The sequence below is a fragment of the Bombus impatiens genome, unplaced genomic scaffold (assembly GCF_000188095.3).
Source record: "Bombus impatiens unplaced genomic scaffold, BIMP_2.2 scf_1055, whole genome shotgun sequence".
Taxonomy (NCBI): Eukaryota; Metazoa; Arthropoda; class Insecta; order Hymenoptera; family Apidae; genus Bombus; species Bombus impatiens.
This window is the reverse complement of record NT_177474.1, coordinates 93,115-99,995: the sequence shown is the minus strand read 5'-3', so window position 1 is coordinate 99,995 and position 6,881 is coordinate 93,115. Positions and strand designations below refer to the sequence as shown.

Below are 6,881 nucleotides of genomic sequence, written 5' to 3'. Positions count from 1 at the left end.
TCGAGGTTAGTTCTGTCCGCGCACGAGTCGAGATAACCGGAGAATTCGTCCTGATATCGTCACGGGACAAGTCGCGACACGAACGAGTAACGATGACCTTTCGCTCGTGTCGGGTGGTGGCACGGTGAGAATCAACCGGTAACCGAGTTTCCACTGGAAAGTCCAGATAAAAGGAACGACGACTCGGTGGTGAAGAAGCGTATGCCGTATCTGTGAGTAGAGGAGTTAGACGAAGGAAGAGAGAGAGAAAGAGAGAGAGATAGAGAGAGAAAGAGAGCAAGAAAGAAAGCGACGGTGGACCCGGCTTCGTCGAGTGGTAGGTCGAAGCGAAAGAGCTAGTGTCCATTGTGCGAGTCAACGGTGTACTTCGACCAGCGCCATCGTCACTCGCTACCATCGACATGGAAGATACAGAAGCGGAATAGTGTCGTTGAGATGCTGTGAAGTAGTCCCGAGACATGAAGAGAGCGCGACCGTGGGTAAGTAGATTTCCCTTTACCTTTCACCCTTGGTGGCTGGATCGCTCGCGGAGTTATCCTAAGTGGATCCTCGCCTCGAGGGACTCTCTAGGCCAGCGTAACCTCAACCACCGGAGCGAACGTAGTTCGCCACAGCGACTAATTATATTGCCCGTGTTTTGTCGGCCGATTACTTTGCCAAGCAATCGCGGCCGACAGTTTCTCGAGTGCTTCAGCTACATCACCCGTAATGTACGCATTTCATCCGTGTTTCGAGTGTGTGTCTTGGTCGCGTTCTCGTTTTCGTTCTCCTCTGATTTCGTTCGCTATTATCTATATGAGACAGACTCTGCGAAGGAAATTTAACGAGAATTTTCTCGTATCGCGAGACCATTGTATCTCGCGTTACTCCGTACCATTGTTGCGTCTCGTTCTCGCGTGTGCATATTTCCCTATTTCCTAGCGTCTACTCGATCTACATTCCTACAATAAACGTAGTGAAAAGTAGGTGGTAGGATTGTTCGATCAGGGAGGGACTATTTTTAATATCACCTCTTTTCGTTGCTTTCTTTTGCTCCATCAAGCGGAAAATCCGTTGAAACGTGCCTTTAAGACTCTCCAAGAGTAGGAAGAGAGGATAGAGGGACAGAAAGGGAGCGGAATTCCGCGAGTCGATCATTCTCTCGGTCTTAATCGCTTCTACCCTTATCAATCTTCGCGCAAAGCGCTGGTTCGATGCACCCGCCTCGACTAGTGCCCCTAACTTTCCTCGCCACCGGCGTCGTCGTATCCACCTTCTTCCGGTGCTCGTGTACGAGTATTTTCGTTCATTGATTTATCGGATTCGCTAGTTTCTCGTTTTCTCGCTCGATCGCCGTCGGCTGACCCGCACCACCCTCTCCGCTGGTTGCGTTGGTTCGATTTCGTTGCAGCTTCGACAGGTTAAGCCTAGCTCGAATTAGTTAGTCGAGTTACCTGAATTCGATCGACTTGAATTGTGATAAATTGCAAGCTATGATTTACCTAGCACGTAAAGGTTCACCTTATATCTTTTTACTAGCGCGAATCTGTTACTTACGCGATTTGAAATATCGTAACCCTAATGCAATTCACGCCTCTTTGCTGACGTTATTTACTCGACTTAAACTGCTCTAACTTAAATCTCACCTAAACTTCCTCGCTAATAACAATCTGTTATTTACTTGGCACACGTTTTCATTAAGCTTCGAGCAGTTCACGTTCAAGAAATCTGAAACGCTTTACCAATGCGAATTTATCGTTTTTCTTCGCTCGAGATATTCTTTCGACTTTCGAGCTAGGTCGAAGTTCTTTCAACTATGTGTATTCCTTGATTCGAACGAAACAACAGATGTTAGGTAAGAAGTTATTTCCACTTTCGTGCTTGTTGATATCGGTTACCTAAACCGAGCCGACTGTTTTTCTGAACTTCGTGTTCGACCCTCCCTGTACACAAAATCTTTCTTATGTTTACAACCGAAACAGGTAGTGGCGTAATATGAGACGTAAAATCTGTAAGACGATACGCTTCCAAATAGCAAAACACATAATACGTACTCGAAAAAATAAAAACATTTGTATACATACTGAACTCGTATCTCGTTTCTGGCACATTTACGCCACTTTTCAATAGCGTCCCGCAATCATAATACAACAAACGTGCGTACAAATATAATCGCTTTCTTAGATTTTATATATACATTTTCCTTTAAGTATCCACTTGAATCCACCCGACTCGCATTCAGGTAAGTTGATTGATCCGAACGAAACTTTACTCTTCGCTTGTTTTTCTTCGTCTGCCCCTCTCACCGCAGGATAACCTCCTTTCTTTTTCCACCTTCGATCTTCTCCTCGACCAAGTTCCAAGCCTTTTCCTGATGCTTCAACATGGACGATCGAAAGAAGGAATCGCGATGGCAATGTCGTTGGGCGTACCGAGCGCTTATCGGCGTTTCGTGCACGCAGACTATCGATTCCACGCGACAAGAGGCCGCCCGCTACTGCCGCCGCTCAGGCTGACTTGTAAACCAGCTAGTACGAGCTCGTAGAACCGCCTCGTTCCGCTCGTGACAGCACGCGCCTTGTCTTTGCATACGCGCCTCCTCTGACTATCATGTTGCGTGGTCAATAACCTCTTCCCGAACCATGTCAAATGTATACACCCCCGCCTTTGGATCGTTGCGACGAAGAGTGGTTGATTTGCGCGCTGGTTAACGACGAAGAGTAATACGAATATAACGAGGAGTCGACGTGTCGTGATTTTGGTGATCGATGCTACGTACGTAGTTGGTAGCGTGATTTCGGCGATCGTTATGGGATGAGGGGTGGGAATTCTCGGCGGCTGCGGTCACGGATATATCGTAAGTTCCGGAATCTCGCGGTCACCTCGGCTGGATAGTTCCGCTAACCTGCAATTTCTGATTCGGGACTATTAATAACGCGGTCACCGATCATTGTTGTGTCGCTGGCTTTCCATTTTCTGAATTGATGATCGTTCCGTTGTGGCTCGAGATAGGTTTTATTTTATGATTGATGTTTTATGTCGTTGATCTCGTGACTTTGTCGAGTTTGCCGCGCTCGTTGTTTCGAAATTCGATATTTACAATTTATATCGTGTTCTGAATTTTTTCTTCCATGATGTACTGTACGTACTAAGGGCTTCGTAAATCAAATTTATCAACGCTGTAACAACGTTGCAGGGATGATTTACATTAACAACAATAGTTTCCCTAATTTCCATCGGGGATCAGGTAATGGTAATTACGTGCGTTAATCAGATTTTCAATTAATCTCCATATACGATATCGGTACGATAGATTTCCAAGTATAATAACGCGTGCTATTTACTATCGCATAACCTAATTTTCTAACCAATATATCGTATACTTTGTTCTTTAAAAATTTAATTTAAACATGGTTTTCATACAATGGGTTTCATACATGGTTTCATTCATGGGTTTCATACAAATTACGGTAAGAAGAAAAAACGTATTCAGAAATCGTGATATTACGAGTCCAATATAGCAAGGAATATTCTGCTCTGCGAAAAATGTTCTTATACCACCTATTTTTTAATTCTATGCGCTAAGTACTTGCATAATCCTACAATTTCCGTTTATCCTCTAAAACGTTTATTCGCCCTATTCTAATAGCCAGAATTTTTCAGTTTCCGAAGAGCCGTACGTCTTTCGTTTATCTACCTATGTTCGCGACCCTCGGAATTTTTTATCGGCTAACACGAGACAGAATTTTCGGAAAAATTATTTTTCACGGGTCGAACGCGCGTAGGACCGAATTAACATGTAATTATTCAACGGTTCAACGTGGTCGCGTCACTCTTCCTCGGCATTAAACGTTTCCCTTTTTGTTAATTTATTCGTATGTGATGTTATTCTAGCCTTGGCCCGGCGCCATGCGAATTTCGCAGGTAATATATCATCGCTTAGAGCCATTTATTGCGCTAATTACACAGATGCGCGCGCTTTCCAACCCTCGTACGATACACATTCGTCGTGGCAATATTTTTGCCAGCGATTTCTCAGGCTCGGATTTTTCATCGACCACCGACTTCGCATATGTGTCCGACGTTTAAAAAAAAAGACGCGATACGAGTTAAATTGCTGAAAGCAGAATGATAAAGAGTATCTCACTCGACCCCCAATTTTATCGTTAGTTCCCTTCCATCTAAGTGCGTCATCTTTTACTTTCGTCTCTTTTCGCTATTTTAAAAATACAAAAAGGCACCTGATGAAATATACATGAGTGTACGTTGGGATTCTAATGGACACATGCGTAGTCCTTCGCCGCGTCGCTCGTCCTTTCGAGCGTTAATTCAGTCAATAGTCGTTAATAACCTTCGACGTCGATGCGATTCTAAAGCCGTCAATATAAAAGAAGAAAATATCAAATGACTTTATTAGGGAAATTATTCGGTAGGTAAAATTATTGGAAATTATTTGGTAAAAGTATCTCTACTTTAGAAGAACGCTGGATTTTTCTGTGTAGATTCGAAGATATTTCTTATTTAAGGGCAATCGGCCATTCTACGAATCAATTAAAATGTAATTGAGATTTATATCCCCTTTAAAGTAAATTTATCGAAGAAATCTGGCTTAAGAGAAGGAAATTGTCCGAAGAAATACTATAAACACGAAATTAGTAGAATAATTGACTCGTTTAGCAAATTACTACCTCGAGCTTCTTTTAAGGGTTATAAAGAGTTTACTTAATTGAGATGGCAAGATGTCTTTTAATTCAAAGCTGGTTAAAACGAAGTTTGATTTAAATGAACTTGATAAAGATTTGCTAAGTTTGTATTTGTGCCGACCATACTCTCTGGTTTTAAAGCTACGCAGCATTGAATACGAAATAATCATGTTCATCTTCATAGATAATTTATATAATGAGACGACAAACAAATATTTCGATGAAATGTATAGAAAATTAGGGTAAATTGCCATAAGAAATACTATCGTGGTTAAATATTTCAACGACCAGTTTCAATTCAATTATTATATAGAAAATTCACTATCTGCCATTCCGTTCGAATGCCCTGCAGCAGTCGACAGAAAAATGTTTTTGCGCCAGAAGTGGAAACAACACTCAGCGAATTAAACAAGTCGACCAAATTGAAGTGCAATACGAAATCAACTTTAACTTATTTAGCAATTACTTTCCACTGAAAATGTCAGTTATCGAGGAACATACACCAATATTTTTGGTCAAATATGCAAATTTAACAGTTCGTTGTTCATTTCCACTGAGCTGCGATCAGTAAAAATCGTCATGAACTCGTCGTTATAACAGGAAACATGTTAATTCGTTAAAAAGTGCGGTATTGTACGTTGGATCGCAAGCGGGAAGCAAACTGATTACAAATCCTATGACCATGGTCACTTCTCGTTATTTCGCGCTTACACAATAGAATCCGTTATCGTGCGTTTCTTTTATCGCAAACACGCGATTCGTCACAATACGCTGTGACACAGGTAACTGCTATCATCATCAATCTGTTCGCTTCTTCACAGTTTGCGGTCGCCTGTAATCCTCGTGGCGGATCGCTATTATAATTCCTTTCCTCGTCGCCATTATCGATCATCATTTTTCAAGCTGCCGCGCGAACTATCGTGCAGCGTGATGCAATCGAAGATTTACGTTTTCGTCCAAAAAAGCCAATCGATGCTCGTGATATCTAAGAAAATATGGCTGTAGCGTGATCTCGTTTCTCATAAACATTACGATCTTTTCTCGATGCTTCCTTGAGAAATATTACTGCAATAACTATGAAAGACAATTTTTATGAAAATCACTTTTTCAATTTCCTCTCTTTTTTCCCGCTAAACGAAACAGCATTTAGAGGGGAATCACTTTTTCCTAAAAAATTATATTTAGACAGGGTAAAGATAAGACGAAAGGAATGTATTTGTACGAACAGAATGATTAGAAAGGATTTATCCTGCTGTTAGCGAGTATAAAAGGACCGTCACAGTTGCATTACCACAACCAATCGTGTAAACGATAATCGGCGTGTGAGCTACGTTTTGTTAGGTTTTCGACACTTGGATTTATGACAGGATTTCGCGTGAATCGCTGTTGCGTCTCTAATCCGATGACAACGAGAAGCGACGTCTATAAACCATTCTAGCCTAAAATTTTTAACCGTTTGAAAACTCGATAATGGTTCAACTATCACGAGTCCATGGTAGACTGTGTGTCAGGTGATATACGTGTACACATCTCTGATACAAATCCGTAAGTCAGCAGAATATAGAAGGATGTTTCAAAACTGCGTATCAGAGCGTAGGAATCTTTATTTAAAAAGCAGCTTGCTAAATGAAAGAACACAAAGAATCAATTCGAGATTGGCATCGGTAGAAGATCGAGTTCTGTTCAACGGTTAGGAGATACAGTTGGTCGCTCGATTTATCGCGATCGTCCGATTCGTACAACAAATGGAGGGTCTCGGTCGATCGGCTAATAAAGATCAATTTCAGTAGTCTCGATCAGGGGACGCATTAGTCAGTCTGACTCAGAACATTCCAACAACCGATCTCATTCAGGAAACTCCCAGTCAATTAGGACTGGGTGGTCCTTCGGGTCCTAGACGGCACGTTGCCTCGCGTGCAATAGCCAAGGTCAGTAGGTAACAGGGTGGCGACCATGCCGTGTCTCCCTAGTAATAATTTTGGGAAGTCTTGTGTACAACTCTAGGTCACTGGTATCTCCCATTACGTTGTATCCATTTCGAGGAAATACGACCCGGTTGACAAATACTGTCCTACATACAATCCACGCTATATGCGCAGTCGGTCGCGTGTGTGTTCGTGTACGCACACGTGAAAATCTGGCACGATGATGACACAAATAGAGAACCGACCTAGAATTCGATCGCGCCACCGCCGTCGA

The 6,881-nt window shown here is 42.3% G+C and overlaps 1 protein-coding gene across 4 annotated transcripts in view; it reads left to right on the top strand.

Annotated features, from left to right (window-relative positions):
* Positions 1-6: 6 nt before the first annotated feature.
* Positions 7-6,881, top strand: part of LOC100741874 (potassium voltage-gated channel protein Shaw) — a 34,371-nt gene continuing 27,496 nt past the window's right edge. For all 4 annotated transcript variants that reach the window (XM_033323452.1, XM_033323449.1, XM_033323451.1 and 1 more), the window contains exon 1: positions 7-479. The gene's annotated coding sequence lies outside the window, so the exon portion shown is untranslated. The remainder of the gene's footprint in view (positions 480-6,881) is intronic.